Source organism: Brassica oleracea, chromosome C3 (genome assembly GCF_000695525.1).
Source record: "Brassica oleracea var. oleracea cultivar TO1000 chromosome C3, BOL, whole genome shotgun sequence".
Lineage (NCBI taxonomy): Eukaryota > Viridiplantae > Streptophyta > Magnoliopsida > Brassicales > Brassicaceae > Brassica > Brassica oleracea.
Genome location: NC_027750.1, coordinates 34,050,594 through 34,071,423, shown reverse-complemented (window position 1 = coordinate 34,071,423; position 20,830 = coordinate 34,050,594). Strand labels below are relative to the sequence as shown.

Genomic DNA, 20,830 nt, shown 5'->3' with positions numbered 1-20,830 from the left:
ATGGCGGATCAAGAGGCGGGATGGGAGGCAACGAGGAGGCAGAACGAGCAAATGATGGAGATGATGAGGAGGATGTACCCGAACGAGCAGTTCCCCTAGTTTCTTTTTTTTCTTTTCAAAAACTCTGAATGTTTTATTTTGGTACGTACAACTTTGAATATTATCTAATATGTTTTCTATTTCAATTTTAATTTTATATTTTCGAATTTCAATTAAAAAAATAAATTTTTTTTTATAGTCGTTGATCATATTCATATCTCCCCAAAATTTAGTAAAAAATTGAAGTACAAAAAAATAAAGAATAAAAATCATTCAAATTAAAACGAAACAAAGAATGAAAAGATATATATATATATATATCATTTGTAAGCCAAAAATAGGATAAAAAATTTCCCATTTCGTCAACCTTTGATATGCAAGTTCCTCATCTGAGCTTCAATATGATCTCCATTGTTCTGTGTCCCGAGATTCAGCCACGGATGTTGCAGGCATTGTTGAGCAGTAGGTCGTCTCTCAGGCGCAAAAGCAAGCATCGGGCAAAAAAAATCCGCAAACTCCCGCGCTTCTGCTTCAAGAAACTTGTATTTATCAGTCAGTAAACGTTCAAGCGGCCAATATTCAATCTCCTGATCCTCTTTAGGTCGCCATGTCTGTCAAAGTAGTCTTCTGATCTCGCACCTCCAGTGGCAATCTAATCAAATAAAAAAATATCAAAAAGACTATAACCTAACAACAAAGAGACTAAACTAAAGTGTTACCTTCCTAGGCATTTTCCCTAAGAGTTCCATCATAAGAGCGAGGTGGTCCTCGTCTTCTCCATAACCATTTCCATCTTTTGGAGCGAAGAGCTGGCGAGCTCGAAAGCTGTACAAGCAAAAGACCACATATCAGCAGAGAAAGAGTACCCTGACTGAAGTATAACTTCAGGAGCTCTGCACTGTTTTGTCTGTATCTCTTCCGCAAACTTTGTAATCAGCCCAACAACCATTCCCAAAGTCCACAATTTTGCATCTCAAATCAATCCAATCTAAACTTCTCCTCACGTTCTTCTCCGGCGTTTCGCTTAAACCCACTATCGAAACCCTCCTTCCCGATATTTTTAGCAACCGCTCTCCTCACCCTCCTCTTCAACTTCTTCTCTATCAGATTCATGGTTGTTGCTGCGCCGTTCTGGTTCCCCTCGGGCTTCTCTAGTAACGGCGTCAGTCCGGATCGGATGGGATCCTTGGCGGGGTCGATGGTGGTGCGGAGGAGAATGTTTTCGGGTTTTAAGTCGGTGTGGATCATTCCGAGCTCGCGGTGCAAGTAATCTAGACCGGTGAGTACGCATTTGCAAATCTCCCGGACTTTAATCAGCTCCACGGCTTTGTAACGGTTGTATCTGATCAAACGGAGCAGGCTGTCGCCGAGAAACTCGAGCACCATGCACAAGTGCTGCCCGTTGGGGCCTGCGTGTTTGAAGTCGTCGATGAGACGGACGACGCATTTGGTGTTTGCGGGGTCCCCGTCGGCAGCGGCTTGGAGAAGTTCGATCTCGTGAAGTGCAGCTTGGACTAATCGTTGGGCGCTCTTCTGAATCTTCAAAGCTACATAATTCTGCAGACAACACACAGAGTTACTACACAAATAAGCCAAATGTTTGCAGAATAGAAAAAAATTGAGAAACAATTTTTAATGGAAACAAGAGCCCAAACAGAGGATCCCTATGTGAAAGAGCCAGAGCAGGTCATGGGCAAAGGGAATGTTTCATTCCAAAATTTTCAGAGGAATTAGATTCCTAAATTTGTAAAAAAAAAGATTTTGTTGAAACTTTTACTAAATCTCCCATAGGCCTAAAATTTCATGGCCCGCCCTTGAACCCTGATAGAGGTTAAACGTGAGTTTAAGCTCTATGATCGATTCAACGTTCGTAAAACGTGGAATCGAAGTTTACCTGTGGAAGATCTCGAAAGAAAACGATCTTTAAATGCAGTAAACTCAACACTACAAGAAAATGTCAAATAAATAGCCCCGGAAAAACGCTATTACATCATAGCATAGCGTTATGGTGAACGTTGTGTCTGCCCCCGCAATATTTTCTTCGGCACTTTATATAGTGTTTTTCCGTATGCAATTTTAAGTTTATTTCGATAGCGGTTATTTGTTATGCAATTGTAATATTTATAATAATGTATTATATTTGCTATTGGTGTTATAAACATAGCACTATTTTGATGTTATTGTTAGTTTTAATATAGTGATTTCTCTTTTGTTGTTGTTTATGTAATTTTAGCTGGGTTTTGTTTTATAATTGGAATCAACGTATGAGTTGTCCTTATTAGCTCTACCATATTTTTGATCAATAGAGAAACATAATGTCATAAGCCAAACATTAAGTCTCGAATACATAAGTTCTAATAGCCAAACCATCAAGTCTCACACAACCAAACCACAAACAAAGTATTCAACTAGCCAAACAAGTTCTACTACCCAAGACAATCCAATATAAGACACTGGTTCACATATAAACAATCTTGTCATTAGGCCAAGCGATTGTAGAACCTAATGCATCAACAACAATCTGGAATTCTGAGGTTGGTCTCCATACACGGGCGTCGTCAATCTTACATACCTTTCTGGCGTTTGGACCCAATGGAACAAAATGGACTTTGTCTTCTGGATTGTCAGATAGAACTTTTCCTTCTGCAACCGCTTGACCTGATCCAAAGCAGTCTAAGAGTTAGCAGTTCTTCTTAGGAGAGACACTTATACCTGAGCTGTTAGCTACACTCTACAAGTGAAAAATACAGATCATCATTTTAAGAAAACAATAGATGAATGTGAAAGTTAGATAATTATGTGTAGAGTTTTACCTTAGGTGATGAATTTTTAGAAGATGAAACTTTAGATGGTACTGCTCCTTTAGCAACCGATGGTACCTTAGATGATGAATCTTTAGTTGGTCTTGCTCCTTCACACAGTAGAACCTTAGAAACCGGCCATGCTACGTATGCAAACAGTGCATTGCCAATCACTTTTATGTCTTCATTTGGTCTCCACAGATAAGCCTCTTTGTTAATCACTTTGTCAATCTTAACTTTTGCAGCATTCAGACCCAAATGAATATTATTGACAATCTCTGTTGGATCAGTCGAAACCATATATCCCTCAGCAATCACTTCAGCATCATTAGTCCAAGCATTAATTTGGATTCTATCTTCCAATGCATTTGTATCCTAAGTAGTCATTCAAAAACATAATATACGGATCACCTAGTAAATAACCTTTCTAATGATATAATTTTTTTTAATACACTGAATAAATGACTAGTAATCTTACCGAGGAACCAGCAGTCTTGTTTGCAGTTGGAGAATCCATACTGTCGAGAATGAGCTTATCGAATGGCCATGCAATTTTGGTTTCCATAGCGTTTCCAAGTAAGGTGATAGCTGTTGTAGGCCTCCATACATATGCTTTCTTATCAACTACTAAGTTAACAAGTACAGCTGCTGCATTAGGTCCAAGTGGAATACGGCCAATCTTGTAAGCCGGTTCAACAAAGCATAGATCTCCTTCACCGACAACATCATCTTCGGAATACCAATCAAGTAGCTGACACCTAAGTGATCTTTTGCTTGTACCAGTGTTGCCGGATTGTGAACGATCATCCTGATCTTTCTGAGAACATAGAAAACAATTAATATTCGGCTGAGAGAGGATATTATAAGCACATTACCTTATTCACTTACACTTACACTTTTTCCTTTAGCTAAGTCACGAACCAAGTGTTTCAGATCTTCAACCTCAGTGACCAATGCTGCTTGCTTAGCTTCAAGCTTCTGCACATGTGCATCTCGAGCCTGTATGAAAGCTAGCTTGGTAGCAGTAATCCCTCTTCCCATTCCTCTGACTCTTCCATCCTTGTCTTTACCTAGAACCTGACTCACAGCATCTTCTTTAACACTAATAGTGGAGTTTGATCCCATCTCACTATCAATTTTTTTAATTTGTTCCTGATCGATATCATATTTGAATGGGTATCAATATAGATAATCAAGTATAACGGAAAAAGGTTTGATAACTTCTTACAATTGTTTGTTCAAACTCTGGTCTTACGGCTTTTCCATCTGCATAGCTATCCAGATCTTGATTCTAGTAATCTTACTCGGGTCAGATGCCTTTTTTGTCTACAAGTAGCAAAGAAAGTAAGGTATAAAGAGAACTTAACTCACCAATACACTAAATCACATAAACATACCATTTCATCAGCAAGGCGACCCATTCCTTTCCGACTGGTAGTGTGTAGAATCTGACGCATCCGCATATCTCTGAATTGGTCACTTCATTCATACAATCACATTCCAATTATAAATATAGCAAACCTTTAATTTAACGGAAAGATTTAAAATAAACCACCTTGAAAGAGTGTTATGTCCTACTCTTCACCCACTTTATCCAAACAGCTTCATTGTGAATGTTGCTTGGTTTTAAGGATCGTAGAGTTTCTGTATTCATTGAAGAACGCAGTTTCTTAACTAGCCTTGACTTAGAAGCTCTAAAAACGCAACTCATTTGCTTGAAGACAGACGTCTTTTCCCAATCTTCTGTCAAATTGAACCTCGCCTACAATAATTTCCTATGTTATCATATAAAAATAAAGAAATATGAAGTTTTTACGAAGTAAAAATAAAGAAATTATACCTGCACCTCCTCCTACATTGTATCTTTGGTCTGCTCATCGATGTGCCTTCAATCGTCCACAAGAACTGGTACATATTCTCTCACAAGAAGTCCAAGGAAAGAAGACAGTGTAACTGAGCCTTTCCCAACAGGTTCACCAAATCTGTTAAATTCAACTTCCATCTTCTCCTCATGCCTTTTAGCCACTTTTTCATCTTTGTTGGTCCTCTAGTTCTCCTCTTCTTGTTCTTTGACTGGTATGTTAGACATTCTTCTTGTTCTTTTTCAACTTCTGGTTCTGATTCTGCTTCTTCCACTGTATTTTCTTTGTCTTTTTCTGATACTGCTTCTTCAACTTCCTCATAATCGTTTTCTTCATCTTCTTTCTCAAGCTCATCCTCAGGGTCTTGAACATACCTCCAAGCATCAGGGTCTTCATCATGAACATCCTCAGGCTCTTCATTACGAACATCCACAGGCTCTTCATCATGCACTTCCTCAGGTAGCTGACGCAAGCTTCCTTGAGCAACAGTATGTTTTTTTCTGTCCTCTGATAGAAGTTGTCCCCTCAATGGGAGTAGCGTCAAGGCTTTTTGACGATTGCTGCGTCTTGGAATGATTTGGGTGCCTTTCTTAGTCATGACTCTGAAAATAAACAGAAGAGAGATTTATTATAATCAGATACTAATCCTAGCTCTAGTAATCCTAACACTACTAATCTGCTACTACTAATCCTAACTCTACTAAACCATTATGTAGATTCCTTCGCAGTCATCCCTAACACAGAAACTCTCATCATCAGAAGACTGATTCTCCAAATCTTCACTGTGCTGAAGCGATGATACCGGTGCAACAAACTCTGCTTCTGTCTCCAACTCATGGTATCTCCTTGGTGGCTCTTTCATAACAACATACCAAGGTGATGATTCATCTTCTCTGGAATAGAACACTTATTTTGCTTGAGACGGCATAATATAGGGATCTTGGCAAAATGCAGACTGATTTACATATAGGTTCACAAGCGTAAAGCCCTCTTCTTCTTTCACACCATGCCTTTGTTGGCCCACTTACCCTTGAAGAGTGGAACCTGGAACATGTGATAATCCAGCAATATTATCTCTGGTATGACTCCGTAGTACGCAACAATGTCTGCCTTCTGATTAGTATCTCGAGCACTGGAACGACACATGGTGAAAGCTTCATAAGACACTCCACTGTTCTGAGTCTTTCTCTGTACATCATCGGTATGAAATCGATGCCCATTAACGATATATCCCTTGTACGTTTGTGCTTCAGCTCTTGGTCCAAAAGCTAGCCACTTTAGCTTCTTCGAATGATCTTTTGAGTTACTTGGGATCTAGTGACAAAGAAAGAGAAAAAAAAAGAACTAGCTTCAAATAAAGTATTAGGTAATATAAACCATAAGATATGTATTTGTAACTGATCATATACATTTTCTTTAACCCACTGTGTAAACCTTTCCCCATGATTTTTCCACAAATAAGTTTCATTTCTTCTACACCGCACATCTTTATCTTGTAATTCTTCCAAGTGCATACTGTACTTAATGTCCAAACGTCAAACATGGATAAAACATATAGAAAATACAAGTTTCAAAGGTGGTGATACTTACTCAACATATGGAGTGAACATTTATGTGATCATCAGAACATATCGATGTGCTATCTCCCGCTCTTTCTCAGTTAGTGTAACTGCTTTAGCCTTGTGAAATGGACGACCTTCAAGGATGTCGTCACATGGTTCAAGATCTTCGTTACGGTTTGCATTTTCGCATGCTGCTACAGAGAAGAAACTCCAAACAGAAGGCCATGCATTCTCCTGCCATGTATCCCTCAGCCATACAGGCTTCTGGTCTAGCATAGTTTTTAACAAATGATTTGAGTGTCTTCATATACCTACATCTAAAACAGACACCATATTAGGCACAATAAGCTTTCATTTAACAAAAAAAAAGAGTTAAATAAACAAAAATCAGTACCTCTCAAACGGATACATCCATCTAAAGTGGACCGGACCACCTAAACGTGCCTCCCTTGCAAGATGAAGAGGAAGGTGGAACATGATATCAAACAAGGCTGGAGGAAAGAACCTCTCCAATTGGCACAATGTCTCGACAACCTCATTCTCCAAAGATACAAGCTTCTCCGGGTCAATCACACGCTGACATAATTGATTGAAGAAGTTGCATATTCTATTCACTGTAATCCGAGGCCCAGTTGGCAGCATTCCTCTCAAAGCCACAGGTAACAAGTTTTGTAGCAACACATGGTGATCATGAGACTTTAAGCCACCAACGGTAGGAGGATCAACTGAAACACAGTTGGAGATATTCGCACATTAGCCATCCGGTCCCCTGAACTCAGCCAATCTCTTGCAGAACTTCTTTTTCTCTGTCTTCGACAGCCAATAAGCAGCATGTGGTAAGTAGTTTCTCTTCCCACGTACTTGCGCGTCTAAGTTTTTCTGAATCCCAATATCTTCCAAATCATGGTGTGCCTTCAAACCATCTTTTGATTTAGCACTTTGCATGAGGAGGGACAATATGGCATCAGACACGTTCTTCTCAACGTGCATTACATCGATGTTGTGACGTACATGCAGATCCTAAGACATGAAAACAATAAACTAAGTTAGACAATGAGTTAAAAAGTAAAAAATTTAAAGATCAGAGAGTATTCTAACCTTCCAGTAAGGTAGATAGAAAATAGACCGCTTCTTCCACCTCCATCGATCACTTTCTTCATCAAATTCCTCTTCTGAAAGCTCTTCACCATCGACCAAACCAGATCTATTTCTTTTTCCTTTCTTATCTAAAGGTCGACCAAAATCATTTCTAAAGTCTTTCAGCTGCTCAAATATCTCAGCCCCTGATTGAATTCTCGGTACTGTCCCTTCTTCTAAGGTGTTATCAAACCAACTCCGTCTGCGTCTGTAAGGATGACCAGGTCTGAGTCTTCTTCCATTGCACATGTAGACATGTTTTCTACTAAACTTCAGCCACCTAAAAGGTGTATCCTTGCCACAAACATTACATGCTTGTTTACCTTTGACTTTACAGCCTGCCAACGTCCCCAAACCAGGATAATCACTGATAGTCCACATCAACATAGCTCTGAGATTAAAATTTTCCTTGGAAAATGAGTCATAAACCTCCATACCTTCACTCCATAAATCCTGTAGATCTTCTATCAACGGTTGAAGATAGACGTCGATGTTGTTGCTCGGTGCTGTTGGTCAAGGGATCAACAGAGTGAGCATAACATTCTCTGCCTTCATACACAATGTAGGTGGCATGTTGTAGTTGACTAGCAGGACTGGCCATGTACTGTACTTCGTGCTCTGGTTTGAAAATGGGTTCATCCCATTAGTAGACAGACCAAGTCGAAGATTTCTCGGGTCAGACGCAAACTCTGGCCATTTTGCATTAACCTGAGACCAAGTTATTGAGTCCACTGGGTGCCGCATTGTCCCATCTTCTGAAGCATTACTGAAATGCCAACGCAGATCCTCGGCCATCCTTGTTGATCTATACATCCTTCTGAATCTGTCCTTTATCGGGAAGTATCTAAGAACATTAGCAGGAATCCCTTTCTTTTCCTCTTTCGTGTGCTTGTCTACTTCCCATCTAGAAGCTTTACATCGAGAGCAGCTTGTCAAATCTTTATACTGCTTCCGGTATAAGATGCAGTCATTCTTGCATGCATGAATTTTCTCATAGCCAAACCCGAATATCTTCAAGTAGTTCTTCATCGCCTCTGTTGATGTTGGAAGCACGTTATCTTCCGGTAGCATGTCGTGAACTATCTTCAGAAGCTGATCAAAATAGTTCTCTGACATTCCGCTCTTCACTTTTATTCTGTAAAGCCCCATGATAGCTGACACTTTGGTGTAGTTAGGACATGCGTTGTAGAGAGGAGTTTCAGCATCTTCCAACTTCTTCATAAACTCTTTGTCTGCTTCTTCTTCAATACCATCATTCTGATCTGGCGTGTCACTCCGGGGATCTAAATTGTCATCACCATCGAAGAAAGTAGCTCTAAACAACTCATAAGCTTCACATTCAGAAGTCTGTTCATCACATGTCTTCAATTCCCTTATCTCCCCGTGCTTATTTGAACATTTATTTCTCTTGTACTTCTGATCCATTCCTTTAATAACCAGATGATCCAAGACTGTGGCTACTGATTCATGGCACAGATTTCGGCATTGGAAACAAGGACAAAACATCTTTGCGGGATTACCCAACCTCTTTGCTGACCCATAAACAAAATTCGTTGCTCCTTGCTCATACTCAAGGCTAGTCCTATAAAGCAGAAAACATTTGAAAATTCAATCATAATTAACTCAGTTGTAAGTAACAGAGTTAATGATAATTACATATAAAACCATACCTTGGAAGCCAAACCCAAGACTTATCCACGTCACAGCACCACCACAGCTCCAAGCTCAAAGGGTTTTGCAAACATGTGTGATAATGAACATAAGCCCAAATACACTAAGACTTTAGAGACACATACGAGAGAAGAGAAGGAGTATCTGCAAAGTACCTTTACGTAGCAAATATCTTGTAAAAGATAATCTGCAAAAGAAAGCAAAATCGATTAAAGTTAGACAAAACTAAATCACTTAACACTACAATCTGTATGTGAAATTACAAATACCTCAGCTTGAACCCACCACCAAAAGCTGTCTGTGAAACCTGTTTTAAAAGCCTTAATTAGTCAACAGAAACATTGAAACCCCTTTCTCAAATAAAAACCCTACAATTATACATACCTCAGCTTCCGAGATAGATCTTGAGCTGCCGATGATTCTCTGTAAAAATTCCCAAAATTGGTCAAAAATCCTAAATAATTAACATTTTGAAACCCTAGATCCATATAATTATCGATTACACCGAAAAATCAAACCTTCAATCGAATTCCGAAGACTTTAGAACCCCACGGGTTTTGAATTCAGATCTGGTTCGCGGAGAAACTTTATCGAAGAAGAAATCTACTAGCTTTTGAAATCGAGAGGAGACGAGAGAATTCAATTGAGTCAGCCGAGATTTTCCCGAAACAAAGAGATGTGAAAAAAGGAGTGAGAGGGAAGAGACGAAAACGATGAAAACGATGAAATTTTCTAAGTACTTTAACCAGGAAAATGAAATAATTTTCCGCCTAAACCATACATAGCGTTTGAAGATTACCAAAGCTATATAAAATAAAAAGCGTTACACAACTTAGACTCTGAAAAATATAACATAGCATGCGTAAAAAAAAAACGCTATCTTAAAAAAAGGGCTAGGTCAACGATAGCATTATAGGCTAAAACGCTAACTTATTATGCTATCTTTACCTCCCTTCCCTTGTAGTGCAAGAACACCAAAGAGTTTTATTAGATTTGAGAGAAAAGTTTACAATGAATCTGAATGAATGTAAATGAGCACAACGCTCTGTTCTTATACTCTTTTCTACGTAACAACCCGTAACAAACTCTCTTGATGGTCGTCCAACGAGCTAATGCCACGTGTCCTCTCTTATCCGCGTTTCGTAACGACTTCAACGGCCTTCTCCCACCACTCTTCTACTGCCATCTGTCCATCTTTATTAGCTGTAACACATCCTTCCCCGCCAAAGAACCTTGACCACAAGGTTAAGTCGATAACTGTGGATACTTGCGCTTGAAGTCAAACAAAAACTCCCAAGTAGCTTCTTCTTCTAATTGATTTGCCCATTTCACAAGTATCATAGTAGCAGCTTGGCCCTTTCTCTGCACCACCTTCCTCTCCAAGATCTACTCCGGTGTTTTGATCAGCGGCTCATATAAAACAGATGGAAGTTGTGTAGTAGTCGAAACATCACCCACCAGTTTCTTCAACTGAGACACATGAAAAACTGGATGAATTTGAGATGTTGACGGTAGCTCCAACTTATAAGCCACTGGTCCAAACTTATCCAAGACCTTATACGGACCATAGTACTTTGGTGATATCTTGTTTGAAGATCTATGAGCCACCGTCTTTTGTCTATACGGTTGAAGCTTCAAGAACATCCAATCTCCAATCTCAAAACTTCTATCACTTATATGGCGATCCGCTAACTGTTTCATTCTGTGTTGAGCTCGTAACAGATGAAACTTGAGAATCATCAACATCTTCTCTCTTTCCTCCAAACATTTAGCTACCACTTGTACCTTAGACTCTCCAGGAAGATAAGGCAGATGCACTGGAGGTGGTTGACCATATACTATCTCATAGGGTGTGGAATTAGTAGCTGTATGATAGTTGGTATTATACCAAAACTCAGCAAGTGGTAACCATCTGCTCCACAAGTAAGGCTTATCACTCGTCATGCATCTGAGATAGGTCTCCAAACACCTATTGACCACTTCGTTTGGCCATCACTTTGCGGGTGATAAGCTGTTGATGTGTTCAAAGAGAAACCATGTAACTTGAACAGCTCCTGCCAGAAGTCACTGAGAAAAACTGAATCTCTATCACTGACGATGGAGCGTGGAAATCCATGAAGCTTGAACACATTATCCAAAAATGTCTGAGCCACCGAAACCGCCGTATAAGGATGCGACAGAGCCATGAAGTGTGCTGCCTTGCTCAATCTATCCACCACCACCAGAATCCCTGACTTCCCAAAAGATACTGGTAAGCCATCAATAAAATCCATGGAGATGTCAATCCACACTGCCTCTGGAATAGGTAAAGGTTGTAATAAACCGGGACTCGCCGCAGTATCATACTTACAACTCTGACATATCACACAGCTTCTGAGAAATGTTTGCATATCTTTAGCCAAACCTTTCCAGTAAAACAGACTTTTAACCCTCTGAATCGTTACATCTCTTCCTGAGTGTCCTCCCTGACCAGAACCATGTAACCACTCCAAGATTGAGTTCCTTAACGTCACCTTGCTAGGTACCATAATCTTATTCTTCCTCCTTAGTATTTTTGAAACCAAGTGTAATGTTTCTTGAACTTCGGATCCTTTTTCAACCCTTGTATCACTTCCAGCAATGCTCCATCATTACCATATTCTTCTTGAATTTGTTTCAAAAGATCACACTCAAGGACAGTCATTGCCATATGTAAGATCTCTGCTCCTTCTACACTAGACAAAGCATCAACAGCTACATTGTCCTTTCCTTGCTTATATTGGATCTCATAATCAAACTCCAACAACTTTGGTAACCACTGTTATTGAATTGGTGTATTCAACCTCTGCTCCAACAAGTATTTGAGACTTCTTTGATCAGTCTTGATGATAAAGTGATTGGTAAGCAATTAATGACACCACTTCTGTACCGCATATACTACTGCCAGTAACTCCTTCTCATATATAGACAGATGTAACTGATTTCCCTTGAGATGTCTGCTTATGTAAGCAAGAGGATGACCTTCCTGCATTAACACTGCTCCAATACCCACTCCACATGCATCAGTCTCAACAATGAATTGCTTATCAAAGCGAGGTAAAGCCAAGACTGGTGCCGTACACAAAGTTTCCTTCAATTCGACAAATGCCTCATGTGCCTCTTCATTCCAATTAAATGCATCCTTCTTGGTCAGTACCGTTAAGGGTCTTGCTATTGTACCAAAGTGTTTGGCAAAACGTCTGTAGTACCTTGCCAATCCAAGAAACCCTCTCAAATCTTTCAGATTCTTAGGTACTGGCCACTCCTTTACTGCTTTTATCTCTGCAGGATCCGTAGACACCCCACTCGCTTGAATGAAATGCCCCAAATACTCCACCTTATCTGTTGCGAACTCACACTTACTTCTCTTGGCGAACAACTGATTAATCCTCATCAACTGAAATACTTTCTTCAAGTGAACCAATTGTTCTTCCATTGATGAAATATATATCAATATATCATCACATAAGATCAACACAAACTTCCTGAGATACTCCGCAAACACAAGATTCATAAGGCCTTGAAATGTTGCAGGAGCGTTTGTAAGGCCAAATGGCATTACTAGGTATTCATAATGACCGCTGTGAGTACAGAATGCAGTCTTATGTATTTCGCTTTCATCCATTCGAACCTGATGATAGCCCGCTCTCAAGTCAATCTTTGAGTAGACCTTAGAACCACCCAACTCATCCATCAGATCCTCAATTAAGGGTATTGGAAACCTATCTTTCACTGTCATCTCGTTAAGCTTCCTGTAGTCAACACACAAGCGCCAAGTATTGTCCTTCTTCTTCACTAATACCACTGGAGAAGCGTATGTACTAGAGCTAGGTTGCACTGTTCCTGCTTTGAGTAAGTCCTGGATCATCTTATCAATCTCGTTCTTTTGCTGCACCGCATATCGATAGGGCCGTTGATTGACAGGGTCAGAACCTTCCTTTAGTATAATCTTGTGATTATGATTCTCTTTGAACGGAGGTAAAGCCTTTGGTTCCTCAAATATATCTTTGAACTGCTCCGTGAGCTCATTTATCTCCTCCACTCCTAGTCGTTCACTGCCCTGAGACTGTAGTACACTCAACTTCATAGGTGTCCAATCACTCTCCTCATATGCGTATATCATATGAAGTTGTATGTCACTGTCTCTATTCTCCTTTACTCGTTTCGCCTTAATCTCTCGTACTGACCCCGGTGAAATCCCTCTCAGCAACACCTTACTTGATCCCCACTTAAACACCATCTCTAACTTCTGAAAATCCCAAGTGAGAGGACCAAGAGTAGATAACCATTGTACTCCCAAGACAATGTCATGACCACCCAAAGGAATTACCATGAAGTCTGTCATGAACTGAGTTCCATGAAAGTTCCATTTGAAGTTGTCAATACGCCCAGAGACATTGATCTTTGTACCGTCTGCCACTGCTACTTTCGCTCTCCCAGCTTCTCTGACTTTACATCCCAGCAACTCAGTGATCTTACTATCAATGAAGTTATGTGTAGATCCTGAGTCTATTAACACATATAAGGTTCTCTTCCCATGCATCCCTTTCACTTTCATTGTAGTGTAATCACTAATACCGGCAATAGCATTAATGGATATATGCACTACTTCTCTATCCATTTGCTCCCTCTCTCCTTCTTCATTCCATATCATCTCCAAATCCCCTTCATCCTCATAATCCAGTGAGTAAAGCTGCGTCTTCTTGTGTTTTTGAAAATGTTCAGGAGTGAACTTCTCATCACAGTAGTAACACAAGCCTTTAGCTCTTCTCTCACTCATCTCTGTTTGAGAAAGAAATGGTCTCAACTTCCCATTATTCTCCTTTTGTTTCCAGCCTTCGTCTTTCTTCATTGGTAAAATTCCCTTATGTTGGTGATTGATGATCTGAGGTTTAGTTGTAGTCCAATTGCTCTTCACATCTCTCCTCGGATGAGTTTTTTCATATAATCTTCCCAATACCAAGCATTGCCGAGTTGATTGAGGGTTGAACATCCTCACATGCATCTGTGTATCCATCCTTAAGCCTGCCAAATAAGCACTCAATAAGTACTCCTCAGACATCTTGAGAAGAGTTCTTATAAGCTCAAACTTTTTGTTATACTCCACAATTCCTTCAGTCTCCCTCAACTCTTTCAGCTCCGCCATAGGATCATCCATAATCTCCTCAAAACGTTCTTTGAGTCTACTCTTATACTCCCTCCAACTACTCAATACCAACGCATCTTCATCTTCTTGCATCAAAGCTAGATGCCAAGTTGACTCTTCATCAACAAAATGCATCGACGCAATGCCTACTTTCTTCTCTTCTGGAGTATTATCAATCGTAAAGAATTGTTCTGCTTTTCCTAACCATTCCTTGTACTTCTCACCATTGAAACGAGGAAAGTCGATCTTCGTTAAACGAGTCACACCTCCGTATTGTGATCGTTGATTTGGCGGCAATCGAATCTGATCTCTCAGATCCGCGTTCATCGATGGAAACTCATTTTGATCTGCAGTTCCCCTCGTCGACACGTTCATCGCTTGATTACTCGCCATCTTCGCTAACGTTGCTAGAACTTGACGTAGATCCGCATCTCGTCGTTCTTCTCTTTCGCGTTGCAACGTCATCTCCTTCTCGATTGCGTCGAAACGATTCGCAATCATTCCGTCGATCTCCTTCGACGCTGCGCCTTTCTGTAACGCCTGAGCTCTTGTTTCCGCCATTGATTCCGAGGATAGAGGGCTCTGATACCACTGATAGAGGTTAAACGTGAGTTTAAGCCCTATGATCGATTCAACGTTCGTAAAACGTGGAATCAAAGTTTACCAGTGGAAGATCTCGAAAGAGAACGATCTTCAAATGCAGTAAACTCAAGAACACCAAAGAGTTTTATTAGATTTGAGAGAAAAGTTTACAATGAATCTGAATGAATGTTAATGAGCACAACACTCTGTTCTTATAATCTGTTCTACGTAACAACCCGTAACAAACTTTCTTGATGATCGTCAAACGAGCTAATGCTACGTGTCCTCTCTTATCCGCGTTTCGTAACGACTTCAACAGCCTTCTCCCACCACTCTTCTACTGCCATCTGTCCATCTTTATTAGCTGTTACAAACCCTTGAAGGAGTTTAGTTTCAGTTCCAATTTTATTAAAACTAGGGCTTCTAATCTATAAACATGAACATACATTCCTCCACTCTAAGCAAAACATCAGAATGTAAGAGAATAAAAAGTGTTTTCCTGTTTTAGAGACGGTAAAGAACTCCTATTCTCTGGTTTGACGTCAGAAGAGAGAAAAAAAAAAACATGAGATTGAGCCTATAGCTGATGAAACACTCATAAAGTGGCATTTAATACGCATTTACGTGCACAACACGCAGCAATAGTTTCTTCCTTAAACAAACTGCAATGGTTGTTAAACTAGAGAGTAGGGTGACAAAATCCAGAACCATGATCCACAGACTTAAAACTATGTTTTTTTTCTGAAAGATGAATTCATAAGAAGCCAAGATCTTGCACCAAAACAGATCACACTAATGGGTTACAGGGAATCATAAGGAGAAAAAAAGAAACATATTTATGAATTGGAATACTGCATTTAAGATCTTGTTGGCAAAGTAAACCGAGATGGTATAAGAGCGGAGAGAAGTACTGAGGTTGAGCGTAGTACCTGAAAGTCTGAACAATTCCTTCCAGAACGCACTGATGAAGATTTTATCTCGATCCGAAACCATAGAGCGTGGGAACCCGTGCAGGCGTACAACCTCCTGAGTGAATACTACTGCTACGTCCACTGCGTTGAAGGGATGCGTGAGGCCTATGAAGTGAGCATACTTCGTCAAACGGTCGACCACCACCAAGACTGCATTGTAACCCCCTGATCGTGGCAATCCTTCCACAAAATCGAGTGAAATGTCCTCCCAGACTTTTACAGGTATGGGCAACGGTTGGAGCAGCCCACTGGGAGAGAGTGTGGAGTACTTATGACGCTGACAGACCTGACACGCTGCCACATAACGACGTATGTCAGTCAGCATTCCCTCCCAAAAGAAAGCTTCTGATATTCTCTTTTGTGTCTTCAAAACTCCTCCATGACCCCCTGTCTTACTGTCGTGGAACTCTCTCATTATCGCCCCAATCAAGGCCGATCCTTTCGGAACCACCATCTTTCCTTTGCGCAACAAACGGCCTTGTACCCATGTGAAGTCAAGATGTGATGACGGGTCGCTTTGCAGTTCTCTTACTAGCTTCTGTAACCCCTCATCTTTATCAACTTCCTCACTGATAGTCTCTAACTGTATAGCTATGGGTACAGATAGTGCAAACAACTCCGCTGCCATATTCTTCCTCGATAAAGCGTCTGCGGCTTTGTTTTCCAATCCTGGTTTGTATTGGATTTCGAAGTCAAAGCCGAGAAGCTTGGTGAGCCAGCGCTGGTAGTCCAGATTAATCTCCCTTTGTTCCAATAAGAACCTTAAACTCTTCTGATCTGTTCTAACGATGAACTTCCTACCAATCAGGTAGTGTCTCCACTTCTGCACCGCCAGGACGATGGCCATGAGTTCTCGCTCGTAAACCGACTTCAGTCTCTGTCTGTCGGTAAGAGCTTGGCTGAAGTAGGCCACTGGCCGCTGATTCTGCATCAGTACTGCCCCTAGACCCGTGCCAGACGCATCAGACTCGACCACAAACGGAGCATCGAAGTCGGGCATCTTCAGAACTGGAACTGTCAGCATTTTTTCTTTGAGTTGGACAAAGGCTTGGCTCGCTTCCTCGTTCCATTTGAACTGCTCTTTCTTCGTTTGGGCTGTCAAGGGTCTTGCTATCTCTCCATAGTCTTTTACATACTTACGATAGTACCCTGTTAAGCCAAGAAACCCTCTGAGCTCCTTCACATTCTTTGGCACTGGCCACTCGGCCATAGCTCTCAACTTCTCTTCGTCTGCAGCTACTCCTTCTGCGGAAATAATGTGGCCCAAGTACTCCACTCTCGAACATCCAAAGTGGCATTTCTTTTGATTTGCATAGAGCTGATTCACCTTCAGAAGTTCCAGGACTATTCGCAAATGCTCTCTATGTTCCTCCACCGTTCGACTGTACACCAAGATATCATCAAAAAACACGAGGACAAACTTCCTAAGATAGGGACGGAATACGTCGTTCATCAGTGACTGGAACGTGGCTGGGGCGTTGGACAATCCAAAGGGCATCACCATGAACTCATAGTGTCCATCGTGGGTTCGAAATGCCGTCTTTGGGATATCCTCTGCACGCACCAGAATCTGGTGGTATCCTGACCTTAGGTCTAGCTTGGAGAACACTGTGGCGCCATGGAGTTCATCCAAGAGTTGATCAATGACTGGTATGGGGTACTTATCTGCCACTGTGACCTGATTCAGTGCACGATAATCGACGCAGAACCTCCAGCTGCCATCTTTCTTCTTCACGAGGAGTACCGGACTGGAAAAAGGGCTTCCGCTCTCCCTAATAATTCCCGCAGCCATCATTACTCCAATCTGTCTCTCAATCTCGGACTTCTGAGCCTGCGGATATCGGAAAGGTCTCACACTTACCGGACTAGCCCCCTCTTTCAGCGTGATCGCGTGTGTCTTGCCTCGAGCTGGAGGTAACCCCTTAGGCTCTGCAAAGACTTCGCTATAATCATTGAGTACGCTTTCCCACACCTCCGGGTAGCTTTCAACTCCTTTTATTACTTCAGTTGGTAACCCCGCATACTCTACTAACATACCTTCCCCCTCTTTATCCAACGTCTTCCATAAAGTCTTCAGTGATACTTCTGCGGTATGAAGACTAAGGTCTCCGTGTAGCGTTACAGTAGTGTCTTCGAGTAGGAACTTCATCCACTGTGACTTCCAATTGAATCTCGTCTCTCCTAGCGTGTCTAACCACTGAACCCCCAAAATTACATCAGCGATCCCCAACTCCAATGGTAGGTAACTCGTCTCTACCACACACCCTGGTAACTGTAGTGTTACTCCTTCCACAACTCCTTTGCCTTTCATTCGCACACCTCCCGCCACTAGTACTCCGTAGCTGACGGTGTCCTTCGCCTCCAACTTCAGTTTTCTCATCAATGCCTCCGAGATAAAATTATGCGAAGCCCCGCTGTCGACGAGGACTACCACCTCCTCCTCCCTGATTCGACCGCGGAGTTTGAGCGTTCGCGGCGAAGGCATTCCAACCACCGAGTTGGCTGACAACTCCGCCACCTCGGCTTCTCCGTCGTCCTGACCCTCTTGTGCTTCCTCTGTCAGATCCTCCATTCCTCCCTCCTCTTGAATCACCAACACTGTCAACTCCTTCTGAGAGCAAACGTGAGGATAGATATACTTCTCATCGCATTTGTAACAGAGACCCTCTGCTTTCCATTTCTCCACCTCCGCCGGTGTCAGTTTACGGTAAGGAGGTTTCAGGCGGTTATGATTGCCTTGGGGTCGATTCGATGGTGATTTAGCCATCGTCGTCTGTTGGGCTTGCGATGGATTAGATTTTGAGTTATTGGGCTTTGTACTGGTCTGTCGGCCCATCGTAGAGTTTGGGCTAGCCCCCTTACTGAAGTTAGGTTTTGGAGAGGTTTCTCCCTTCGTCGGACTCGTCTCCGGAGTTTCTCCCGTTTCCCACTCCTCCACCAACTTCGCCGTGTCCATCATCTTCCTCAGAGTTTTCGTCTCGTACAACAGCGCCAATCTCACTCCTGCGCGTATCTTAGGTTTTAACCCGTTCATAAACGCCATCTCTAGCACGTTGTCTGCGATTCCGACGGCGTTAGTTGCTAACGCGATAAAATCCCGACAATACTCTTTCACTGTACCCTCCTGTTGTAACCTCAACAGTTTTTCTCCAGCTGATACGTCTCTAGTACCTGAGTATTGCTCCAGTACCCGAAACTTCAACTGGTCCCAATCGACGAACGCGTTTCTGTCGCGCTCCCACCGGTACCATAGCAGTGCGTCTCCGGTGAAGCACATCCTCACCGCTCGCAGTTTTTCATCCTCATTGAAATCGTCGAGCTCAAAGTACTGCTCTACTCTTAACACCCAGCTGTCCACATCTTCTCCATCAAAGAGTGGGATCTCCAGTTTTTGCGACAGAGCCTGGTTCCACAGTAGATGGTTTCCCTCCGTTCTATCCGATCGTGGCCCCAACATTGACGGTCGGTTAGATCCGTCAGATCCAAGGACCGACGGGCTTCCCCCGTCGTTTGGACCTTTAGACCCTCCTGGTCCACCCGTTCCTCCGATCTTCAACACCTCCGCAGGTGCAGAGACCTCAGCTGTCTCTTGTTTCTTCCCTTTGTCTACCTCCCATGCCTTTCTTTTTGCCTCATCTTCGTCTTGGAAACGTTTCTCCAAACGTTCCAGAAGACTCATCTGCTTTTGAATCGTAACCAAGGACTGTTCCATCACCGTAACCCGCTCCGTTTCCTGACGATGTTCACGCCCTTGTTCGGTCACCAACGTCGTCAGTTTTCCCAAGTCGTACTGCAGTTGCTCCAAGGTTTGTTCCAGATCTGCTTTCTTTGGTGGCATGATTCCCGATTTCGAAATGGCTCTGATACCACTTTGTTACGGTTTAGCCTTCCAATTTGTAAAGCAAGAAGGATATGGAAAAAGAAATTTGTATTGAAAATAAAAGATAACGGTTACAAGGATTCTTTCTCTCTAAATCATGAACACTCTCTCTCACTCATGAACATGACATGATGATCAATCCTTTGATGCCCTCTACGCACACACTTTCGTGACTTATAAGGAGATATTCCTTTCGTCACACAAAGGTTCCTGATCCAACATCCCATGTGCGCCAGTCCCCTTTGTTTTATTGACACGTCGACTCTCTACTCTCGACTTGCTTGTTCTCCAAGTAGTCTCTTTATTTGGGCTCTACTATTCCTTAGTGAGCCTTTACTGCAGCTTACGACCCTTCCTCTGATACTGATAGAGGATTTGAGGACGAAGCTCTTCCTCTGTAACAGAAGCTTACAGAAGTGTGAGTCTCGTAGGCAAGCCAAACGGTGGAGAATTGGCCCCAAACGAGTTTTCTCTGAGCGATGTATCGTCCACCTGAAAACTAGTCTCCGATTCTAACGGCGTGATATCCACCTTTACGGTAAGCATCGAAGCCCTCATGTTCTTCATCTGAACACGACATTTCTCTTCTCTCTTTCCCTGTCTGAATTCCACCGCTTGATCCGAGTTACATTGTCCCATTTTAAACGCTGTCCATTTCTCCATTTTGCCATTTTCTCATGTTGTTGTAATGTTTTGGCTCTCGTTTAGGTCTCTCCTTTTCTCCATAAGCTCTTTGCTTTAAGCAGATTTTCAGAACAACCCAACCATCTTTGTTTAGACTTCTTTGTATTTGTTGCAGATGCACTACCATGACCTCAAACAAGGTTGTCACTGCCTCCAGCTTTAAGTTTTGATTATCTCCTGCAATAAGGTTTCTATGTGGAACGCGATTTTTTGGTTGAGACAATACATCAGTGAAATCCACATAGAAGAATCATGGATAATCTCTTCTCCACCATCCGTGAGAAAAGCAACCCAGCCATCTGAAAATCAGCCTTGACGCACAATTTTTCAAGCAACAGATTGTGTAGCTTTCTCCATCAGGTACGCATCCTCTTTCAGCTATGTCTTCCACAAACTTGATGCTATTCATGACTCATATTGCTTACAGAACCCGAGAATGACAGCATTGACTGTTGATGATCGAAGCTAATAGCCTCT

General features: G+C 41.9%; 1 pseudogene; it reads right to left on the bottom strand.

Annotated features, from left to right (window-relative positions):
- Positions 1-401: 401 nt before the first annotated feature.
- On the bottom strand, positions 402-20,473 carry LOC106332252 (annotated as a pseudogene).
- Between the last annotated feature and the right edge of the window lie 357 nt (positions 20,474-20,830).